Source organism: Melospiza georgiana, chromosome 15 (assembly GCF_028018845.1).
Source record: "Melospiza georgiana isolate bMelGeo1 chromosome 15, bMelGeo1.pri, whole genome shotgun sequence".
NCBI lineage: Eukaryota > Metazoa > Chordata > Aves > Passeriformes > Passerellidae > Melospiza > Melospiza georgiana.
Genome location: NC_080444.1, coordinates 11616741 through 11642021, shown reverse-complemented (window position 1 = coordinate 11642021; position 25281 = coordinate 11616741).

The following is a 25281-nucleotide window of genomic DNA, read 5'->3' as shown; positions in this document are numbered from 1 at the left end:
TTAAATGGAAATATTTTGTAAAATATATGACTCCAATTTGATTTCTATTTTAATGTGTTTCAGTAATATATCAAAAGCACAGTTGTTAACCTTTTAGTAGATGTAAAAAAATTCAGTGGCTTAATTTTTTCCCCCTTTAATTTATAGCCACAGTGAAGAAAATGGGATATATACTTGTCGCTTAGTCGTGGAATTTTGTTTTGTTTTGTTTTTGTAAAAGGCAAGTGATGATATATAAAAAAGTTCATTCTTTTTATTCCTCTTTCATTTTAAAATAAGGTTTTATTCGTCATCTCTTTCCTCTTCAAAAAATTAGTAGACAGAGAAAAAAAGAGCAGAAACTTTCAGGGACATGCTACTGAGAATCTTCATGAAAACAAGTTACACTCTTTTCAAAGTGTCACTCTCACTTACAATGTCCATAAAGACATTTCTTTCTAGAACTGTGTGAAAATTGGAAGTAGCACTTCACTTCTTTGAACCCATTATCTATTAAAAATGTAATAAAGAGAAAAATAGCTGATGCCCAGAAACTTGGAGATGATGATTCCCCCTTGAATTTTAAAGTCTTTGAGTACAGTATTTCAAACAGAAAACCCAGTTACTGACAAGTTCCTCAGATTTTCTAATCCACAGAGGCAACAATTAATTATGCCTTGCCATGCTGTTGCCAAACATTACCACAAATTTAATGTGTAAAGCCAAACATGGAGGATTCTTCCCTAAATAATAATAGGATTTCTTGTTTGATGTCAGTAAGGAAGAATGAAAATTTAATCTATTTTCTAAAAACCCATTATGGAATTCACAAAAACCAGCAAAAAGAACCAAAGTCACAACTTGGAGCATTTGGGGATTACAGGAGACTTGTAAATGCAGTGGTGATCATTGCTGAGGTCTTTGTCAGGAGGCTTTTCCTCCAGCAGCTGGATTTATCTGCAGTGGAATCCAGCACCATATGGGGTTGTCTCCACTCTCACTGCTGCTGAGGGGATGTCCTGACCAGAGATCTGCAGTTCCCTGGAGCTTTCACAGCACAGTATCAGCTGTCCTTAAACAGCAAGGAGCTCTCCCCACGGAAAGGGAGGTGTGGACTCCTGGAATTTCGGTGTGTCTATCAGTTACACTTCAAAAAGAAGTGAATAATTTTGTGGCTTGCTGTCCTTTCTGCCCTGCAGATGGAAGAAAAGATGTGTTTAGGACTCAGATCTCAGAATGATGACTTGCAGTTTGATATACTTCATGACAGTTCATGTTCCTGTGGACCAATGAACTCATCTCTATCTTCATAGATTCTTAAGTAACATTATTGATGATTTTTTCCTAAAGTTGGATAAGACAAAAATCTGTGAAAGGAGAAGTTCTAGATTACTCAAAATTCTTGAATGCTTACACTTCTTTCCTTGAAAAAAATTATTGAACCATACAATGTTTAGTGCATTAAGAAGCCTTGGTACTGATTATTTGAGGATAAGGAAAATTAGTGACTATCAAAGGAATGGGAGTAAACTGAAATCAATATTTACAGAAATAGGAAAAAATAAAATATATTTTTAAAAATCAACAGAAAATCATGGAGAAAAACTTCAGTTCACCTGTCCTTCAATAAATACTTGCCTTTGATTGAACTAAAAGATGTAGAGTCAGAATATTTCAATCTATATTCAGGTAGATTCTTAAAACATGTTCAAATCCATCCCTTCTCAGCCAAACATTTCAGAATCCACTTAAGGCCATGGGTCATAAATATTCTTAAACTTAAATGTGTCCCTCTAGGCTGAATTTTGCTGCTTTGCTGCTTTGCAAGCCAAATACCCTGCTGACTTCTCAGGTGACCTTAGACACATTGACTTTCTCTCCCTGTCTCTGTGCCTGTATCTGGACTGAGAGCAGCTTGTGGAGTTCAATTAGCCCAAATGCCTGTAGATTGCAGTGGGAGCAGTGCTAAGAACTTTGCTGGACTATTTGCTGGAACTTTCCTGCAGAAACGAAGCCACAGAAGTTTGTGGACCAGAGCTGAGGCGCACAGTGCTGGATCCCTCCCCAGTTTGGGGCACAGAGTTCCCCTCCTGCTGCTCCTGCCCCAGCCCCTCCCTGGGATGGTGACAGGAGACTCCAAAGATGAATTTGCCTTCCAGTTGTGAGTCCCATGCACTCCCTGGCTGCTGGTGTCCCTGCATGGGGCTCTGCTTGCACACCCTGTCAGAGCTGCCCTGTCCTGCCCCAGAGGTCCCAGCTGCTGCAGAAACAGCCACAGGAACATTGCACTGATAGTCACATTTTCAAATTTCATTTTTGCATGACCTGCTTGGTGCTGAAAAGTGTAGTGAGGGATAGCAAATGGAGGTGGGGAATACAGTGGGGCAATCATTAACAAAGAGATGTAATTATATGATTTTTAACATAGCTTTTGCATTCATCTCTTTTATAGTCCTTGTCCAAAAGACAAATCTTCTTCATTGTCTCCTATTTTAAAATTATTTATGTTTAGCTTTATATGTACTGAAATTACATGGGCAAAACCTGTGTCATTTTCCTGGAACAGCTGTGCTGGGAAATTGAAGCTCCAGGTGTTAGTGGTAGGCATTTAAAGGCAATAGAAGAGCAGAGTGTGGTAGATGGAAGCATTTCTTCTGCCCAGGGATCCTTGTTTCTGCTTGTTCTCCTTCTAAGGTGGGTTTCTCCTGACTTATTTTCTGATTTGTGTTGCTTGTTTTTTGCTGCTACAGATTAAATCATGATTTATATGTTTTGAATTTCCTTGCAGAGCCCCTGGTGTTAGACAGAACTTAAATTTTGATGTTAGTTAGAGAGCTGCTTGATGAACTTTTAATTTTTTTTTTTCTTGTTCATTGAACCACATTGATTCAACTACAATTTCTATTCCATCTATTTAATTAATAGAAAAATACCTCACAGTTGTTATATTTATGTGGCAGGTTTTTCAAAATCAAATCTGCATTTGCAATAGTTTGCATGGATGCTTGTATTGTACTGAGAAATGATTGTTTTCATCCAGAAGCATACAAAATAATCACTGGGCTATAGAGTCAAACCCCCAAACAATTTAAAATCAATATTTTTGGACATTATGAATAAATGTAAATATTAGTTGGGACTGAAAGTGTTTTATAATCTAATTCTGCCCTTTATTCTAAGGGAGAGCTCTACCAATACAATTTCTGAAGGTCTCTGATAATCCAGGATGATCCAAGTGATATTTTTTATACAACTACATAGTTTTTTTACTGTTGAATAGTATCAGCAGTGCTGTAGGTGTAAGGATGAGGTGCTGAGTACCTCTGCCCAGCTGAGCTGGGTTGTTACAGCTTGGTCTGGCCCCTCCCCGCCACCCATTTCAAACAAACTGGGAGCTGATTCAAGCAGGGAAGCCTGCTCAGGTAAAATGTGAAATGAGCCACGTTCATATCAACCCACATTCAGCATCCATGGTCTTTACTTGCTGCTTTCATAAAAACTCTTAATATTTACGAAGTCTTCGCTGCAGGGATGGTAGTGTGCATTTTTACCCCTTTCGAGATTTCACGTGCCAGCATTAATTTGGTTTTGGTTTAGAACTTAAATTGTTGTTTATGCAAAATAGCAAGTGTGTCTGCATAGAAACTGGGTCTCCTAAGTCAGTATTGGTTCCATAAAAAGGATTATTGAGCCTTTTCTCTTTTTACTGCTACCAATAAAGAGCAAAGCAATCAAAATTTGAGGAGTATTTGGGCTAACAGTTACTGGTCTGACTGGGAAGCCACTTTTTCACTTGTGTTCTGCTGTGGGGAAAAGGGATCTGTATTTTTGGGAGTAACTTGCTGGCATGGTTATGGAACCATCCTCTTGATTGCCATGGTCTACTCTTAGCAGAGAGAATGAGACTGCACAGGCTTTGGACAACACAAAGTTATTATTAGCAATATTTCAGAGTCTGATAAAAAAGTTTGCATGCCTTTCTCATTTGGTGGTAAGATAACCATTAAAGCAGTTCATTTTCAAAGTAAAACTGTTTTGCAGGTTATTAAAGGCAGGGTTTGTCTCACCCATCTTCAGCTGTGATTAATTAGATTAAAAGCCTCACATAGACATTTGTAACAGACAAAAAAATGAGATGTACCCTCACAATACCAAAAAAACATTTAGCTAAAACTTGGTTGCATAAATGCAATAAAAGTCTGTAAAGTCAGACAGATAAAATATTGCTTCTGTTTTGTAGCAGGTTTGGTGGGTTGTGCTTTTCACACTTTTTAAATCTGTATCTCTTCAACTGAGATTTGAGGACAAATATACAATACAACAATATTTTGATACTGAGCAATGTGTAATGCCACAACAATATCCTCTGTTTTTTCAGGACAAAACCCCAAACCATATTGGTGTATGGGATCTCTTTATACAAAATTAGAAAAAGTGTGTAAACTAAATATAATTTCTGTTGTATAGTGAAAAAATACTGCTCTCAACAGTGAAAGGAAAAAAAAATCTGTTTGGGAAAATTTGTGCCAAATTGGATTATAACCTAAAGCATTATTTACCCAAATAGATTTTTACTGAGTTCTAAAGGAAGACAGTTTTTATAATTAGGGTGAATGGATGCATTTATTTCAGTATACCAAGTTAATACCTTCAGAGCAGCTTCTTTGACAGAAAAGATTTTTAAAGACCACTGCAATGAAGAATGACTGACAATATGAGCAGCACAGAAGGGACCTCATTAGTTTTTTACAGGAGGAAGAAATTGAAAGCTAAAGCTCTCGGAGGGCAAGAGTCAGGCAATGTAACAAGGAAGTCCTTATCAGATTGTGTCTGTTCATTTACTGTATAGCAAGCACTGCAGTTGAAATTCAAGTGGGAGGTGTCTGAAGGTACTGCACAGAGATGTGAAATATGTTTGTGAGATGTCCAATCCTCAAAAAAATATCAAAGAATTCAATGTAAAAATGCAAAGATGCAGATAGAGCTGTCCTGATAATGAGTAAGAAGCAAATACTTTTTAACTATAAGATGTTCTTGTTTGATGGCAATGATGACATCATGGTAAGAAATAAATATCAATATCAAATGCTCTTATGTCACTCATACAGTAGGAATAACTTGGAAGGCTTTTAAATGCTGTAGTTTGGAAACTGTACTTTAGAGTAGGAGTGAAACTATAAAGCAATAGCAAGGATTCAGAACTGAACAGGAGTTTCAGGTAATTCTACTCAATTTGTATTAAAATTTAGCAAAAAAAAAAAAAAAAAAAGGAAACAAACCACCACAGAACAAAATTTATGTTGAAGCTCTTTAAATTTGCTGGAAAATATGCTGGATTCTTCCATTATTATAACCACATAAAAGAGTTTTTCCAGTGAAATGATGGGGACAGGCAATTCATAGAAATGCACAACAGGCAAGCTCCCTTCAACTTGTCTTAACACAGATTTACTGCTGTGGAGGAAGAAAGATTAAAGCAATGAAAACTAATCTTTAAAAGATCCTGAAGGGTGAATTGTCATCCTTTTCCTCTCTGACCTTCAAATATAGGATCTGCATGTATTCTCTACTCCTTGATAATTCTCTCAGACTATTGTAGTGTAGAACAGTCCCACACAAAAGGGGTTGTTTTATGCCCTACTGGCCCTGATAGAAAGTTTTATTTCAGTTTTTCTTGCCTCAGCACCAGGCAGCCTTGGTCCCAGCATGGCCTGTGCAGAAGGATTTGTGTTCCAGCAAGGGAGCAGGACTTTATACCCCTGAGCTGGTCACAACAAGTGCAAAAACAACCTGTGACACCTGAGAGTGCCCATGCATTGACATCAATGTTTCAATGTGCAACCATGAGACATAAATTTGCTAAGTGACGGAAATTTGGTAGTAAAAAGTACAGCAAGAGAATTAAAGACAAGGCTTGCACAGGAAAGAATTAACAGAGGTGTAGCACCACAGTAGGAGACGCAAGATGTGAAACACTCTCCTGATGCAGCTACTGCTCCTTTGAAAATGAGATAACACATGTGCTTCTGAATTAAGCTGAGAGTAAATCTAGCCAGGAAAACACCTTAAGGATCTTACTGTAACAAAATGTGGAGAATTGAAAGTCAAAGCTATGAAACACTGTCCAATTTATACAGAAAGAAAATATTGCAGCACTGTTAATGGGTCTGGTCTTGAACTTTGCATCCATCATTTTTTTAAGCCAGAGTGTTTGTTAAATGCCTCTACAGAAATTGCTCTTTAAAAGAGCATTAACATTATGTAATTTTAATACATGCATTATATGCTCAATTCCTAGTCCTAATCTCCCAGCACCATTCTTCAGCTATTAATATGTTTAGTTAAATAAGTTCTTATACAGGGCTAGAGATGTAGTGAGTGCATGCCATGGATGAATTATGGAAGCAATTTAATATTCTAAACATTTCTTTATATTGCAACATTTTTCATCAACTCAGAATTTGCAGTTGTTTGCTTAGAATAGAAACTACTCACAAATCAGGAAGTAAATCAAGGTTTCTGAAATTCAGTGTCAGTGTATGGTAATTGATATTTAGCCATTACAAAGGATCAAGACCTTATTCTTGGCCTGGTTTTGATGCTGTAACTGTAGTTGCACTTATATCTTATGCCCTAGGTTATTAAGGATCTCTCTCTAAATCAAAGTTTGGGGAGCTCAGTAAGTTTGATTTATCTTGGATGCTCATTAGGCAGAAAATGGGTATGAACTTGCTCTTAATGAATGCAGTTATAAGTGTCATTTCTGCCTCGGCCTTTTATGAGCATTTCCAAAGCCTTGAGTTGGTCTGCAGAGGAATTAATGTATTGACTTGCTGGGATATTGGCACTTGTCTTGCTGCCACTTCAAAGCCCCTTTCAAAACTCTTCAGAAGATTAGCACCAGGCATGAGTAGGCCGATAACTAACCTTTCCAGGAAAATTGTGTGTGTCTTTTAGGAGCAGCTTTGCTGGTTGTTTTTTGTTTTTTGTTTTTTTTTGTAAGACTATCAAGAGAAGTATAAAAACACATGCACTCAAAATATCCTAATTTTCAGTTTCTCCAGGATTTCAAGTCATAAACATAAAACAAGGAAAGCTCCAGCATTAAGTCAATCCTTACTTTTTCCAGCTAAATTATTATTCGTATCTACACTTTACACACACAGATTTTGACCAGACACCTAATAAAATCAAGAAAAAGGAAATACATGAGTTTATAAAACCAATTCTTTGTAACCTACATTCATTCTTTTTAAAACAGGAAAAATAATTTAAAATAATCTCTTCTTTTTATTCTTCCTCTCAGTACCTGGACACCTGCTGACATTCATGTCCAGTCAATAAAGTCAGTAGGCAGAACAAAGCACAGGAACTGATAGAAAATGTGAAGCTTTGTTTCTATTCCTTTCCGTTGCACAATCACTTCTTTACACCAGCCAAACCTTTTTTTGTTTTGTTTTTTGCCATATTTTTTTGTGTGACTGTTTCTCCCCAGTTCAAGGGAAAAGACTCTTCACATACAAAATAAGAACATTAACTGCCAATACCAGGTATTTGTGTGTCAAGACATAAAACTCGTATGGATTTTCAGGCTGCTAGTTCATGGTGTTATTTTTCGTCCTCCCAATGAAAACTTACATTATGAAGATAATGTGGATGAGATTTCAGTAAGCAGAGAATAATGTCAGCTTTCTTCCCTTGCTAAAATTTAAGGACCTCTCTTTGTAAGAAATTCGGTTTGCACCTGCAAGCTGAGGCTCTTTTGCCCTTGCAGTGCTTGCCTCAGTCCTTAGCTCAGCTCATGAACACTTTGTAAACTTTTTATTCTCTCTGCCCAGCTGTGGCAGGGAAGGGTGAGCAAGGAGCTTTGATGGGTGCCTAATGTTGGGCCAGTGTCCAACCACAACATCTACAAACAGAATATATTAGTAAATATGTGGGTTTGACTCTCTTAAAGGGTGTTTTTCCACTTAATATTGTTATACTTCTGTGCTGTAAGGAGATGTTTATGTAAAAATTCATCATTAAGTTTTAAGTTTATAAACAGAATAGGGTTTGTAATTGATAATGATATGTGCAAGATTTTTTTTATTATGTTCATGGAACTTTAACAATAACGGAGAATCTCTGAGACATTTGAAGATTTACTCAGTCAAAATTATGCATTCACATTTTATTTCAGTTGTTATGTCTAACAGACATAAAAGGCTCTAACAGAGCCTAAATAAAGTAGCAATCTTGATAGTCTGTTTAAAGCATGACCATAGGCTGCTTTTGGTATTCAGTTTACACCATCACATCCAGATCTACAATTTCCATAGTATATTTAGCCAGTGTATATAAGTATCCTTCACTAGAAGGTCTAAAAACACTTAAAAAGGAAAGTCTTTTTTGAAGATGAATATGGAAATCTTTTCCCAGCACCTTTGTTACCAATATCTTCTCAAAATGGATTCAATTACATTACAGTGCCCTCACACAGTCTTGGAGGACTTCATATTTTAAGCAGGTTAAAAATAAATCAGCCAAATCATTCTGCCTTTGATATCAGTGAACATTTTTCCTCTTGGTTTCAGTTGTGTTGGTGACCTAATTGGTTGGAAAGTTTTCAAGACTTGGAGTTGTTTTGTCAACAGCATCTCTGAGATGAGGCTGGTGAGTCCCAGCACTGCTGGAGGCATTTACTGCCAGGATATTGAGGAGATCTGGACCTTGGGCTTTTTCTTTGTTTGTGGGGAATGAATCTTATTTTTTTTTTTAATATTAATTTTACCATATGCCCAGAAAACCCAGTTTCTCTGAGAATATGTCTAAGCAGGTTGGCAAAATAAGAACCCTTACATTGCAGTGCTGAAGAACATTATTAAAATACAGTAAAGTGTGACTAAGTATTTTCAGATTAAGTCTCATACCAGAGTAATGTTATTCAAAATAAAAGAAAAAGTCTTGCAGATGTTAATGTCATTGGTCTAATCAGACAATTAAAGATGCTGAAATGCATATGGGTTTTTCAGGATGAGATGCAAATGACATAATAAATAGATTGAAATTAGGCTGTCTATAATTAAACCAAAACAGAAGTCTTTAAGTGATTCCCAATTTTAGTCAATGGCCAGGTAGAAGTGTTCAATTTGGGTACAAAATACTTATTGCTTGATTCTCTGATTATAGAGTAGGATAATTAGAGACTGATGAATGATTTATTAGCTCTCTTAAAATACATACCATCACTTCCATTTTAGCTTCTACTCCTGTTCACTTGCTGAGCTAAGTATAGATTTGAAGGTCTGAGGGCTTTGCCAGAGATTGTGTTGTCTATATTTATAACAATTTAAAAAAGATACCCGTCAGTATTTTAACAGGTATTCTTCATTAAGCTTGTGTTCTATTCTCTGCCAGTCTCATTCCTATTCTGTGCTCAGCACAATCAAGTCTGAGCACCTGTGAGAGGTGAAGTAGCAAACACCAGCAGTGCCTGGATGTTTCCATCTGCTGGAAACTCTTCTGGGGCTCCAGCTGTGCTGGCTGGGACAGCAAGGCAGCCCCTGGAGGGGGCAAACCTGGCTCTGCTCCTGAGTTCCTTGGTCCTGGGTTGGAGTCAGGGCTGTGCAGCCAGGCTGGAGATCCCCTCTGGGCTGGGAGAGACTGAGCTGGGGCCAGGAGAGGGTCAGAAAGGGAAATCTTTCCAAACTCATCATCAGCACAGCCACTCTCCCCTTTGGCCAAAGCTTACAAGTAAAAGTATGTAAATAGTCCCAGTTAATAATATAATAAAGTAAAATATATAATAAATATTTTATATATACATATATATATATATATACTATTTATTATATATTAAATATATAATAAGTAATATAAAGTATGTAAATAGTCCCAGTTAATAGTATAATAAAGTATAATATATAATAAATATTTATATTTATATATACTATTTATTATGTATTAAATATATAATAAATAATATATAATAAAGTCAATATATAATGAAGTATGTAAATAGTCCCAGTTAATTCAGAGGAGCTGACACTTGAGTATTTTACTGAACTGAAGCATCCGCCTGGATATTTTGTCTTTGATTGTCTTGCGTTGTTTCTATTTATGTAATAGATGTTTTTAATTTCTTAACTCCTCTATTCAGTGTCAAAGATAAATGGCAAATATAAAATTCATAGGGATTGTGTAAAGGATTTTAAATATTTCAAATTGTAGTTAAGTTCTAACAGAATATAATCCATACTCTATGACAAAATAAGAAATGGCTGTTTCTGCTTGGATGAAATTTTAGTAGCTCAAATCCAGTTGTGTCATTACGTGTTTCTGTTGTACCATTGTGCATTAAAAATTGTGTTTAGAATAGTCTTGTTCAGTATCTGCTCTCTGAGGTAGATGTGAACCTGCAGGATCCAGAATCCTTGGGGTTGGAAGGGACCTCTGGGGATTGTCCAGTGCAAGGGAAGGTCACCCAGAGCAGGTGACACAGGAACTCATCCAGGTGGGTTTTGAATCTCCAGAGATGTGTGTAAATGTTGGCCTCATTTGATATTTTTTATTAATTGAAAGCAAACTGATAGGAGTATCTGATCTGTAGCCATGATTGCTTAAAAATAATTATTATAAATTAATAGTAATAGCTTCAGGTCACAGTTGTATTTATCCTTGACAAGAAAACCTTGGCTGCAGAACCTCATTGTGAAGTTTCTTCCTGCTGTAAGAAAACAGTGAAACTACCTCTGATATGTTAAAGTCAGCAGTGATTTTGAGCCCACCCAGAAACTGTAGTTTGTATGGTGAAATCTGAAAGGATGTGGCAAATGATTTTGGCACTTGAAGATTGCTAATTAGGACATAAAGACTAAAGAGAGCCCATAACTTTCCCCTTACTATTTCTCCCAGGTAGACAGTAGCATCCAGCAGGACCTGGAGCCTGCTCTAATGCCATGTGCAGCCATGAGATCACCAATATCCTCTGTCCTGGCTCTGAGGTGATGGCAGAGCTGCTCCCCAGGCTGGCTCTGCTGGCACAGCCCAGGAGCATAGGGGTGCCTGCTCTGAAATGGACCCTCAGCCTGGAGCAGCATCTCCTCCATAACCAGGCACAGGGCTGGGAGCAAACTCGGGGTCTAAAAACGTCCTGGCTCTGAGTACATTGCACAGGGAGAGGAATAACAGGGAACCTATTTTGCTGAGATCCGCTTTCTTTTAAGCATATTTTAAGGAGAAGGCAAAGCCACTTAGCAGCCCAACTCTCAGAGAGTGCCCTTGCTGGAAATGTTGCTGCTTTTCAGAAGGGGATGCTGTGCATGCTAATATGCTGGTGCAGAGCTCAGCTGGGGGAGATGGGTAAAGCAGAGGAGTAAAGACCTTGTAGGGAGGTTATCCTCCTTCAGGAACAAGTCCTCTGAAAATACCTGCCATTTGGGGCAGCCTGATACACTGCAAAAGGGAGATTTTCCTCTGCAGAAGCCTCTCCCTAAGCTCCAGGGAGAAGTAATTTCTAGCAGGGATGATGAAGCAGTATCCAGTAAGGGATGTGCTGTGCTGGGGACAGGAAATCAATCCTGCCCTGGGTTTGGGGGTGGGATTCCCAGGGAGGCTGTTGAGCCCTGAGAGCCCCCTGGCCATGCTGGTGTTTGTGTGCAGGGGCTGGGAGCTGGGCTGGAGGAGCTGGGTGGAGCTGCTCACTCCACGCTGGGAAGTTCTGTTTCTCTGTTAGGGAGGTATTTAAATTCACTTGGCAGTCTAAGCACACGAGTTCTCTCTGGAAAAGGTTTACTGCTGAAGGTTATGCTGTGCTTTTCATTAAGTCACGGAGTTTTAAGTGTTAGAGTTCTGGATAGTAAAACTACAAGTAATTTCTATTGACCATGGTCCACTAGAAACTCTTAACTGGATTCTTTTTAGGTAGGGATAGTTTATCACAGTTCTGCTAATCTGTTCTGCAGACAGGAGAAAATGTTGCACCATCTTGATTTCTTTACTATGTATCAAATATATTCTACTTCGCCTATTTTTTGTGTTTTATCTGATTTTATATTACAATGGGAGCACAGTCTTTAATCATCCATCTCAGTTCTTAAACATCTCTGTATGGAGTGAGAGACAATAGAGAAAGCTGTGAATGGCATTGTGGCAAATATTAGGCTATAGGCATTGTTTTAAGATGGAGGCCATTTTGACAAGTAGGAATATATTTTTTTGCAGTGTTTATTATTATTTAATTTCATTATTTCTGAATATATTCTTCCTGTGCAGAATCAGTCTCCTCTCCTTTGAAATACATAAAGCAAGGAAAATGACAAACAATTTCCACATTAACTTCAGGAAAGCAAGTGTTGGTACTAAAATGCATTTCCATTTTCATTTTATTTGAGAATTAGGATTTTATGTGACTAAAATTTCTCCTTACTCCAAGAAGATATTAAAGCAATAAGGAAAATGGAATCTTGGATTGGAAAATTAGTCACATCTAAGAATAAAACTTCCCTTTGAAAATGGGAACTTTAATTATTAATCACCTCCAGACACTGTGCCCCAGAGGTTCTATGAGTTTTTCTTTATTTGATTATATACATTTTTGACTGATGAACCAATTTTTTTATTCTTCTGAGTCATAAATTAAGGCACCTGCTGATTAAAGTGGAATTTATCAAGTGTAGGACAGCCTCTTGTGACAAAGCAGTTTAAAGAGCAGTGAAATAACAGAAACTGTTGCATTTAGAAATGTTGAACAAATAGTTCAGAGGAATTTTCTTCTTTCTCTCACACACACCTTTACTGAAGACTGAAAATTTCCAGGCAGAGTCAGATTTCCTTTTATCAGTTCCTCTGTTTTTGTTTAAAGAAACTGAAGATGAAGAGAAGGACTTTTTCCCTCCATCCCAAGTTGTTTGAGGGTCTCTTAGTTTTCTTTTTGATCTTGTCCTGCCCTGCAAGCAGCAGCCTTTTTTCCAGCTGCAAAGGACAGCACTGATGCTTTCCACAGCTGCATTTAGCACCACAATGGGCTGTGCAGACCACAGGAGTTGTTTCCAGGTAACTGAAGCTTGTGCTGCAGGAATGCTGATGGAGATGGATGTGCTCAGCTCCCTCTTTGCTTTGCATGTCAAACTTCTCTGGTTTATTCCCCAAGTCTGGCTCATAAATTAGTAGTAGGTTACTAAATACTGAAAACATTAAATGCACTGCTCTGTGGGCTTGTGCTTGTCTCTGAGAATCATTTCAGTAGGAATCCAACAAAGATAATATAAGAGAAGTTTTACATGGTTTTGTTTCTTTTTTTTTTTTTTCTAGATTTTCACATATATTATGATTTTCCTCTGAAATGAAAGCTTTCTTCAGGTCTGCACTTAATTCAGTAGCTGATGGCTGCCAAAAAATGTGCTTGTAAAAAGGTAAAGGATGTGAGATTGACCCCCTCCATTCCTGTGCCTTGAGTTTGTGAAATTCAGAGTGGTAGCATCATTGGGCTGTGCAGGGCTGGCTGGCCCTGCCATTGGCAGAAAGGATCTCTGTTAGGAGATCTGGGGAAGGATTTGGTTGTTACTCAATTTATAGCAGCTGTCAGGATCACATCAGTCAGGTTGGCTCAATAGACTGTGGAAGCTGGAGAGGGTCTGACATAATATTGTCCCAAACCTACCTTAAGGAATTGAAAATCATAAGGAAAGGATTCTCACCAGAAACAGATTCACAGAAAAGAACAGCACTTAATTGGAGAATGTATTTACTTCCTTAACTTAGGATTTTGGCATTTTATTGAGCTATGAGATTAAGGCCAGATAAATTGGTCTGAGTTCTACAGAAACAGGTAGGAAGTGAGAGATGCAAAATACCACAACTCTGTCAGTTCAATCAGCATAACAAGCAGTAGTGGTCAGTAATGAACATATCAGAAAAGTGGCTGTGGTTTGAATCTCTCTTATTCTGATTCTGTTCTGTTTCCTCTGGATTTATTGCATGCACAGGGAGGCACAGAAAGAAGTTGTATTTTTACTGCAGCAGGCCTTCATTTGCTTGGAATGTTAAATCATTTCAAAATAAACAGCAACAGAAATGACTGAAGTGAATGCAGTCCGCTAAAGAATTTTTCACTAATGATTTCTACAAAGGGAATTCAGCCTTGTTAAGAAGTATGTGAGCAGTAAGAAGCAATTCTAAAGCCCTCTGATGTCAATTGAAGCCTTTCTATCTCAGAAACTCATATATGTTTGCTTTAGAAAAGCAGCTTCTCTACAGTGGAATGCTCACAGCAATTTCAAAAACAGCAAAGCAATTAGTTTTCTAGGGCTGGGGTTGCTGAGGCTATGTAAAAAGACAAAATAGAAGGTATATAAGCAATGGGTTAAGAGAAGGATGGAATAAGGATCTTTTATGGTGGAAAATCAACTTTAGCTTTCAAATCTTTCTATGAATCTTAGTAACCTACAGTCTAACAGCAAAGGCATAAAAATAACACTAAATTTGCCATGTGATAATGATCTATATAATATTTTATCTAACTTGTTAACTTATAATAAGTTTAAGATAATAGTTCACTTTAATTCCTATAAGAAATGAAAAGTGAATAAATATTTAAATAAATATAGCCTACTGTGCTAAACCTTTATGTAAAGTTTGGCTTATCTTTCTTCAATCTTTCCAGGGACCATACTATAACTTTAAACATATAACAGTAGGTTTTTAATTATTTTTATATTGTGCTTCTAGAAATAATCCTGAAGATAAAATTGGTTTTCCATGGTATAAAATACTTATTGTACATAAGACCAGGACTTAAAATTCAATGGCCAATCTCATCTAGTTCTTTTTACCTGTCTTAAATGAGCATAATTATGCCCAGACAAGAAACAGGGAGTAATTTTCTTTACTCTTCACTCAGAGAACACAATAAATCCTTATTTTGTAAGGGGACATAATGCAAGTGGATATTCCTCCTTTTTTTTTCCTTAGTGACCCATCCAATGAACCTATTAGTGAGAGGCCCTGTTATGTGGCTGACTGTGAAGCATGATGTACCTAAAATACAGCAAAAGCCTTCAAAGAACTGTGCTTATTCCTGGGAGAAATGAATTATCAGAAATATGTTAATGGCCAGAGCTGTAATAGAACAGACAATTCTTGAGACAGAGGGAAGCCTTTTACCTTGGTATTAGGAATTAGCAGAATAAAGGAACCTGAGTGGTGATACTCAGTGTTCAAAAACACTTATTAAAATACTCATTTTTGATCTGTCTGATAACTTCTTCCATATGTTATGGCTTCAGGTATGCACTAGACTGAGACTGAAGATGGAATGGGAGATTTAACTCTGTCACCAAATAGGGAGTTAAATCTGAGCTGCCCAGCTAGACTTGCTCACAGACTCCTTTCTAGGGGATACTTTTTGTCTGCTGGTTCAGACAATCGCCCCACAGTGGGAGAAGCTGTGCCCAGACCCAGCCTGGTTCTCCCCTGTGCCTAAAGCAGCCCAAGCTGCTGATGAAATGGAGCTGCTTTTACAGCATGTCTGACACAAGGGGCAATGAACCCTGCCCAGGAAAGGGTGCTCACCCCAAGAGTGGCACTGCAGCCCTCCTGCCACAGAGCAAACCTTCTGCTGAATAGTCAGAGGAAGATTTTCTAATGCTCAGAGATGATGGCAATAGAACTTCTTTTTAAAAAACGTTGTTGCCCAAGGCAAGCTTTTATTAACATTTTGTCTGTTAGTTCAGTTCAGTGAGTAAGTTCATTGCTCATGGCTTACAAAGGAGTCACTACAATAGATGTTACCCCTTCCCTCTCCCTGAGCTGCCTATACAAAAGGCTCCTGTGCTCTCATTGTTGTGTCTCCCAAGGCCCACCTTCCCCACTGACACAGAGGGTTGAGTGAGTGCCACATCTGCTGAGCCACAATGGCTCATGGCACTGAGGAGAGGAATAACTAAACTGTGAATTTCCTTCTACTGCATGCTACTTAATAAAATAATTAAAATCTAGCCTTCTCTTCACAACAACAATTATTTTTTTCTGTTACGCCATTTTTATCTGGAGAGTTTAGAAGATCCCAAGTGTTAAGCTTTCCACTCCTTTAATGTAAGATATTACACAATGTTTTTGCCTGTCATGCCCTTGGATGAGGACTCTTTGCTCATTGATTGTTTACACAAAACAGAAATGTACAAGTCTCTGACAATAAGAATCTGGCTAATCAGTGTGACATTTGCAGAAGTAATCAGGGATTACAGAAGGGCATATAGAGACTGAGCTCAAACTTCCCAGTTACACAATATCAATGCACCCTGCAGAGGTACAGAACTGGAACTTAGGGGGAGATTTTCCAAGCAGCCCAACTTCTGTTCAGTTTTTGTTTGTGACTCTTCACCTCCTAGTTAGCTTTGGCAGGGTTAGCTTTTTCCCTAGCATCTCCATGCCTTAGTCATTCCTCTGGATGCAGCTTTGGGCTTGCCCCTGAGTCCAGCTGAATGCTGGAGGCTTCCTCTGAGCTGATCAGTGTTGTAGCAATATACAGACTAGCACCACAGACCTGCAGTTCTCACATCTTCCCACGTGTTTGTGGCTCAGCAAGTATCAATAGGTCACTGGTGATGATCTGATTTAACCAGAATGAGCAAAGGGATCGTGTTTGTCATATAGAATTTCTCAGGGAGCTGAAAAGTCTCTTTAAGTCATCCTCTTCTTAGGTTAAGGCAAGGTTTTTGAGATATGTAGCTCTAGAAGCATGTTTATGTCTATGAGCTCATCATGTTAGTGGTTAATTTTCTTGTCCTAGACTGAACACAAAATCTCTGAGTAATTAATGCTCTTGTATTAACTTCATGGGGGTATTGAAAGACAAGTTTTGACTTGTTAGAGCATTGACCCATGGCTCTAACTCACCCAGACCATCGAACACTGAATCCTTGCTTTTAAACTGGACAGAATATGATTAGAACTCAGCCCATATCTAATAGCTATTTCTAAATGGCAGTGGTAGCATTAGGTCAGTTCCCCCACTGGCCCTCTTGGCAGAACAAGAGGGTTTATATTCAGTGCTTTTGCATAAATGAAATAGTAGCAGATAATAGAAATTCAACACCTTCAAGAGATGACCTGAGAAGGGTGATCAGTATTTCTTTATTGCAGACTTGTATTGTGAGTTGGAAATCTGGGATAGTTTTATTCCTACTTCCATTGTGCTGTTTTAGCAGTTGGTTCAGCCTAGTCATGACTTGAATTATGTCTCTGTACAGTGAATTCAAAATTGAACCAAACTTCACAAAGATGTTAATAGACATAATGCTAGATGGGAGTTCTGATTTTTCCCCATTTTTCCCTCAAGTCTGGCACTGTCACTAGGCAGGAATGATGTTTTCCTCTTTACAAAGGACTGAGCCCTCTGTGGTAACCAAAGGGTAGAGAAAAGACCATTTCATCTCTGTTTAACCGCTCTCTTGTGTAATACTGTGAAGATTAGAAACTAATTTTTCTATGTATTATCAAGAAAATATTAAGATTTCATGACTGAAGAGCAATGAGGAAGGGCAAGTGGTTCTGTTTATACAGCTGTCAAATTTCAGCAAATTGAAAGGTTAAGAACTTGGTGTCTTGCAGCAAAGATTTTTAAGAATCTGATATTCCAAATCTCTATCCAGCATCAATTGCAGCAGAAACTCTGAATAATTTGCATAGCAACTGTTGCTAAGAAAAAAACCTGCAGCCTAAACCAAATTTCTGATAAATTCAAATCCTATCAGCATTTCCAGCAGCTGGAGAAGACTAAATATACATAGTTCAAATGGCTGGCTTCCTCCAGCAATAGTATTTTTAGATGTTTCAAAGAAAAATAATGATTCAGAACACACAAATATTCTTGCTATATATAAGCTTGGGGGGAGGGGGAATGGCCATCTCAAGGCAGCAGAGCCTCTGGGTTTCAGATGTGTTATCTAACCATGGGCAGAATTCATGTCTGAAATCAGATGCACCTGCTCAGGCCCAGAGGAATCTGCTGCTTCCCCCAGGCCCAGGCACCCTTCAAAGGGAGGGGAAATGGGTGTTTCACAAAGGCCTCTGAATCAAAGCCTAAATTATCTCAAATTTGTAGAGTTTCCCTTGTTAAGTGGTCCTAAGTCACCACAGGACTCAGTACAGAACCTCACTTTGGTCCCCACACAGCACTTGCAGCTGAGTTCTGTTCACAATTCCTTGGTGCAGCAGTGCTTGTCTCCCTAAGGTTTCCTCTGGTCGAATGTTATTGGGAAAATGCACCTCTGTACCATCTGAAATGAAGGAATTGAAGGTCAAAGAAAAGTGGAGTATTTCCCTTAGGAAAAGGGGAAAAACCTCACCCCTATAATGGACATGGCATGCCATGCATTGATAAAATCATATTTGTTGACTCAAAGAAAAGACTGGAGTGATGGGAGCTGTCACCAACACTGCTGATATCCCATATCTAATACCTACTTCTAAATGGCAGTGGTAGCACTGGGTCAGTTCATTAGGTACTGATGATTAGGTTCATCATTAGGTACTGTGCTACAGACCAAATAAATCTGAAATTATCATTATTTCAGCCAAAACCCTTAAGTCTTTGGCTTCTTGCTGTAACAAACACATCCCAGACAAGATCTAGGATTACCTATAGACAGGATTGGGTAAGTGGATGACTGGATTGCCCAGCTGAAGGAACTAAATATCTGCACAGTAAAAATAAGGATGTTTGGATCTTGTTCTCCAAAACAAACTCCTGTCAAGCAACTCCTTCATCTGCTGCTAAAGGAAAAACAAATTCTTTCATTGCTACCAGCCTCGACTGTGCTGTCTGCAGAAAACCATCAAAACAGAAAGAGTTGTCTGTTTGTTTTGGGGTGCTTTTCTGAGAGAAAATGGTAATCTCGTCTTCTAAATGCATGAAGTTATATTTCTGCATGAAGTTAAATGTTTTGCTGATTTACAGACTCATGAAGCCAAAACTTTTCAAATTATTTGTGTAGTTCTGCAGAATTTATGGTTTCAGTATTTCATTATTTTCTTCTAATGAAAAAAAAAAAAAAAAAAACCAAAAAAAAACCAAAAAAAAAAAGAAAAAAAAAAAGCTGGTTTATTTGTAAAGTTGCTGGGCTCTGTGTAGAACATTACTAAGCCAAGCATGCTGGCCATACCTGCTAACCCAACACAAACTGCTCCAGGCCTTATCTGCCCTTATGGCCCATCTAGTTTGTCCCATTTTGATGAGAAGTGGGCATAATGCTTTCAGCAGCACTGCAGGAAGCAGCAGCCAAGACTCCATTTTCAGGTCACTGATAAAAGAGTATAACATTACACTCTGCTCAAGGTATCTTTTCAACATGCATTCAATCAGAATGTGTTTTTCTCTGAAAGTAGCTGGGTCAGTAGTCTACAAAACCTCAGAGGCTTTATGAAGTACCCAAATCTTGAAAATTTACTAAGTGACCTTTCTGTAGCTTACCTTTAAATTCTGTAGTCCCTATTCAAATTGTCTTTGGGCTAAATTTGCTCCTTCCTTTTCAAGTTGAACTGTCTTCTTCCATTAAAAATCACAAAAAAGGTCTCACTATTTTCTTTCAGACATTGCTGCAGAAGTCAGAACTAGCATATGTTAGTAGTCCCCTTTTCAGTACCACTATGAATGCAGCAGCAGCTGAATGCCATTTGCTGGGCTGGATCCAGTGGCCTGAGCTTGAGCTGCAGAGCACAGCAGCCTTGAAGCAGCCATGGCATGCCATGTCCGTTTAAGGGTGGGGTTTTCCCCCTTTTCGAAGGGAAATAGTCCACTTACTTGTCTTTGACCTTTCATTCCTTCATTTCAGGTGTTACAGAGGTGCATTTTCCCAAAAACACTCTACCAGAGGAAACCTTTATGGAGATGAGCACTGTTCAGTGTCCCCAGAGCATGGCAGGAACTGACACCTGTGTCCCCCCAGCCACCCCCAGTGCCCTGTGCTGCATCCAGCAGGCACAATGGAGTCTCCAGCTCTCCTGAGATGGTGGGGAAAGAGCAGGGCTCTGAGTTTGCTGTGAATCACACCTCGTGTTTGCTCAGACCCAGCCAGGGCTCCCCAGCCCTGCCTCGCTCCTGCTGTGCTCCCAGCGCTCCTCAAAGGCAGTGCCTGTGTGCTGGGGAGAGCTGGGCTCTGGATTTATCACATTGGTTACAGAAACTCAGACCTGCTGGCACATGCTACAGGCAATAATTTTCTTCAGAACTTTCAGAACTTATCTCTATGCCCATAAAGAATAAAAGGGGGTTTTGCCTCTGAACGACAGCTCCATGTCCTACGTGGACAGCATGATTCTGTGGCATTGACAGCCTTGGGAAAATGAAGTCACTTAAGAATACTTTTTAAAACTATTTTTTCCATACCCAATTAGCACAAGATGGTCTCTCTAACATCAAGGTTGAGGCCCAGTCCATATAAGCCTAGGCTCTGTCCTTCCCCAGGGAAGGGGAGATCTCACAGTGAAATAGGTTTGACACTTGGCAGCTGGACACTGTCCAAACAGTCTAGAAAGCAGCAAAGGCAACAAGCACAGGGAAAGAACAACACAGCAGAAAAAGAACAGGTAAAATAAGTACAAGGGAAACAGAGAGACTGGTGCATGGCCCTGCAGCTCAGTCAGCAGCCTGACAATGGCTAGGGTCCCTCTCCTCCCATTGTCAGAACCTCTGCTTTCTGAGAAGAGCTTTAGATTTCCCTTCCAATTCCTGTCCTCTGCATTTCTGAGTGAAATGCTCATCCCCTTCCCTGAAAACAGCTAATATTTGTTCTGCAGATGAAATGCCTGTTTATCTGGAAAAATCTCATGGGATATAAGTTGGACATACAAGTCTGATGTCAGAGATTCCATACTCCCTTGGTGTCCTGCCTGTCTGAGCCATGTGTGAATCCTTCTCAAAAGGGGTTGGGCTAAGCCTGCCCTTGGGCCTGGGCTGTCCCTGCCAGGGACTCTGCATTCCCCTCCAGCCCAAGGACTGGGAATGACCCACTTGGTTTTTGACTCCACTTACTCTGATCTTGCAGTTCTGCTAATCACAGAATCATACAGTGGTTTGAACGGTTTTCATTAATAGCAGTGTGCTAATAAATTGGAGGGACTAGAAGCAAAAGATTAAATAGAAAAACAAGAACATTTTGGCCATCAGTTGGAATATTCTACACCTCTAAATTCTTGAAAAGAACAGACTGTTTTTTAAGTTTTATTTTCCAGAAAACAAGGGCTGTTCTTGGGTTCTTTTTGAAAGGAGCAGATAGCCCTGTATGAAAATAGGAGTCTAGCTGTGGACTGCCATTAGATAATCTTTTGCCTGCTTTTGAGTTATTTATGTCTCTTTTTGAGGCAGTTTGGAATGCTTAACTTAAGCATATAACTTTTTTTTTTTCCTTCTCAGTGTGTTTTGACTGAATGCTTTCCAAAGAGCTAGTCTGGAAGCTGGGCATTTAGGAAAAATATCTTTCATCCTGAATCTTCTGATGAGTTCCCAAGTACAAGTTCTATATGCTTGTGCAGTGACATTATGTATAGAAGTGAGACATTTATGATACTTTGTGAAAATATTTCTGAAGGTTAGATTCCATTCATAACAAAGACTTTTGTACATAAAAATAACAAAGACTTTTGTACATAGAAATACCATTTACCTCAAACACTAAATGTGATTGTACATCTGCTGTCTCTTTGTTGGCTTTCCTGTTGGAGAAGTCGAGTCTGTCCCCATCAGAGGTGGGGTGGGACAGAGGCTGCAGGGATCCATTTGGGAATTTGGCAGCTGCTGCCATCGTTGGGAGCAGCTCAGCTTTTCCTTGGCCAGTGCAAGGCTCCTCTTTCTCTGCTCTCCCTGGAGCAGCCCTGGGCCTGCTCTCAGTTCAGCAGCTGGAAAAGGCAGCCCAAAGTGGTAACTGAGGGCCAGGGCTGAGAGCCAAGGTTATTTTTTCCTTTCAGTTGTCTTTGAGGGTAATAAGGCATTATTGCTTACTTGAGCGCTGAAGATTTTGTGCTGATGGATGAATTGTATTCCTGCCTTACTTCCTTCTGTTCATTCATTAACAAATATAATAATAAGAGAAATTCAGCTTTTTGTAAAGGAAATAATTTTATCCTGAACAGCAGACATTCTTACAGAAAATGATAGCACGTATTATTATAAAATACAGTGCAATATTAACGAGGAAGACTGACAATAGATTAATACTGGTCTCTTAATATATGTTAACATTATTCTGGGTGTTTAAAGGGAAAAAATCCTACCCTTTCTCTCACAATAAGGATTTCTTTTCTTTTATTACACCCATCTGGAAGAAATTTGGGGAAGCTGAAATATAACTAATAACCTATTAAGATCTCAGCATGGCATTTCCTGGGTATTCAAAATGCCAGTGTTTGCTAAAAGGAATATTTTAATATTCTGCTATGCAAACAAGGTCATAATGTCATGCAAATTAACTTCCAGATTGGAGAGGTCTCCCATTCACACATTTGTTATGCTCCATTTTCATGGATGCTGATGACATCAAAGCTTTTAGTTAAACCCAATGTTTTATTGCAAGAGCTGTGCATTGAAATGATCAGTGGGTAATATACCCCCCTAATCACATTGCTTACTGTCACATCAGCGAAATAGATCTCTTAATATGAATTTGAGGGCTGATGTGTATTGAAATTAATGGTGAAACTTTTGTTGGCTTGATAGTCATTAAGACATTTTCAATAGTAAATGTTACATTGAAATGTCTTCTGAAATGAGAAAATACAGTGGTTGTAATATTGAGAAATAAAGCAGAAAATACCTCCAATAGTGAACTTTGTTAATCAAAGCTGCAGGGAAAAGAATTGAATATGAAATAAATTATAGATGGCTTTTTTTCCCTTTTTTTCCTTAATGCCACATATGATAGTGACTTTAGAGATAGGAGAACAGTAGCTGTTGCTGAGGGTTCTGTAGAGGCATTGGTAAAAGCTGTGTGATTTCTCCACATCACTCTTTTGGCCAGAAGTCATTAAAATCACACTCCTGCAATGAAGAGTAAATGAAACTTTATAATTTTGTGAGATGCCAGTGAGTTGTGTGAATTTGTGTAGGTCTCCTGTAAGTGAAGTGGAAAGTTGCTTAAAGAACAAATAAAAAATGGTGATAATTCCTAATTCCGTATAGAAATTTCTGCTTCAGAAAGTAATATAACCCATTTTTATCAATTGCTACCTGAACATGGTGGACTTGGTGCATAGGGAGGTACTTTAAAGATGAGTATTTTATTTGAATAGGTCTTGTAACTCTGTGCTTGGCTGTTCCCTGATTTCTACGCCAGCCCCGCCTGCTTAAACACATTTGAATTCAGAAGAGGTACTTCTAATTGCTAAAAGAAATGTCATTAGAGCCCTTCTCATCAAAGGGTTTATAACAGGTTAACTCTGGTTTAAGTGTTTGAAGGATGTCTGCACAAATGGACAAGTGTTACAGTTCAAGCTCTTTATCCAGATTAATTATTTCTGCTCTGTTTTCCCAAACCCTGTGCTGACCACATACATCTCAATTGCTTTGGGAAATAATTATTCTTATGGGAAAGCATCCCACAGTATTCCAACACCAAATTAAAAAGTAAAACAAAATCTGATTTATATACTACAGAGAAGCTGCTGTGAAATAAGTTTAAAAAAATTATTTCAAGAAATACTCAAATGCTTTCAAAATATCAGGTTAGAATTCCTAAATTTTAGTGATCAAATGCAAATATTGAACAACTACATACATGCAGTTTTCTGCTTACTCTATTAAAAAGCTGGAAATTTGGATCATTCTCATTTAGAGGTGTTGGAAGTATTTGTGTAGAACTGGGCATCAAGGCTGCTGACTTCATTAGTGAAAAGGTTTCAAAATGACAGATTTGCTTCTTTGTTCCAAGTCTTAGCACTTTTTCTGAAATTCTGACCGGGACTGGACAATAATACCCGCTTTGGTAAGAAAAGCAATATGAGGTATGTATTGTACAGACCCAAATTGTTACCAGATTTCACCACAAAGAACAAGAACCACGTTGTAATGTTCAAAGAAATGGATCTTTAGAACAAATTCTTTGTCTGGTAACTTTATCAGACAGTCCCATTAAACAAACCCAAACAATTTCTATTTCTGATGGTTTACACAAACTCTCAGCTTTTGATTAAGAAATAAAAGGTTCCTAGAAATTGTAGTAGTCTAGTGTTCAAAAAATGCTTTATTCCCTCTATAGTAGATGCATGATGGCAATAAAAGTTTAAAGCAACTTACTTTACAGAGTTAAAATGAATGTTTCTCACATCAAGGGAATCATTGTAATTATTGTACTGAGGACCCAGTGGCAGGATATGAATTTCTTTCAAGCTCCAATTATGAATATTCTTACAAAATTTAGAGGCTAGCAAAATAGCCTCCTATTTTGTCTAGAATGGAACTATGAAAGCAGAAGACTTTGTAACATCAAAAGAGGGAAAATATCAAGAATGCATGGAATTTCACAGAAGTTATAGGTTTGTAAATAAGATTTAGTAAGTAAAAGAATGAAAATAAGTTCTGCATTGATCCTCTCTGGTTTTCACACCAAATTACTGCAAGGCTTCTCTTTCTTTGCCAAGTTCTTCCCCACTGGTTTCTTGTCGCAGACTTTTATAGGGACAGTTAGGGCATAAATACATCTGTTCTGATGGAAACTGATTGTCACTCATCAGATTCCTATCTCTGTGTGGTCAAAAGTCTGGTGGAAAAAAAAGCTTATAAATTGATTATTTATGAAGCTTTGGCATAGAAAGAATAAATTTTGAATAGAGATTAAATGGGTTTCGAGTATGGATAAAATAGGTTCATAAATTACACTATTAATGAAGTTTTGGCTGGGAGCTGCTGCTTGTGCCCATCCCCTCATGGGTGCTGCAGCTGGGGAGGTGGAGCTGGATCCTCTGTGCCACACAGGGACGCCCAGAGCATCCTCAGGGCACAAAGCCTTGCCAAGGTCCTTGGGGAGGCACAGTTCCAGCCCTCGTGTTGGCTGACTCCAAGGTGGCACTCTGGGGATCTCTGGTGCCAAACCCTTGGTTATTTTGTAGGAGGGTGCTCCAGGATCTTCCTTTAGGAGCCTCCTCTGCCCTGTGAATGAAGTGCTTGGTGCCAGAGTGCCAACACCCAAACCTGTTTGTGTTGGTAGATGGTGAAGCTGAGGAGCTGCTGAGCTCCCTTCCTTCATTTCCAGCTCCACCAAAACCTTTCCAGGTTTCTGCAAATTTTCAAACTTTAAATATTCCAAGGAGATTGTGATGGTTTAGGCTTGC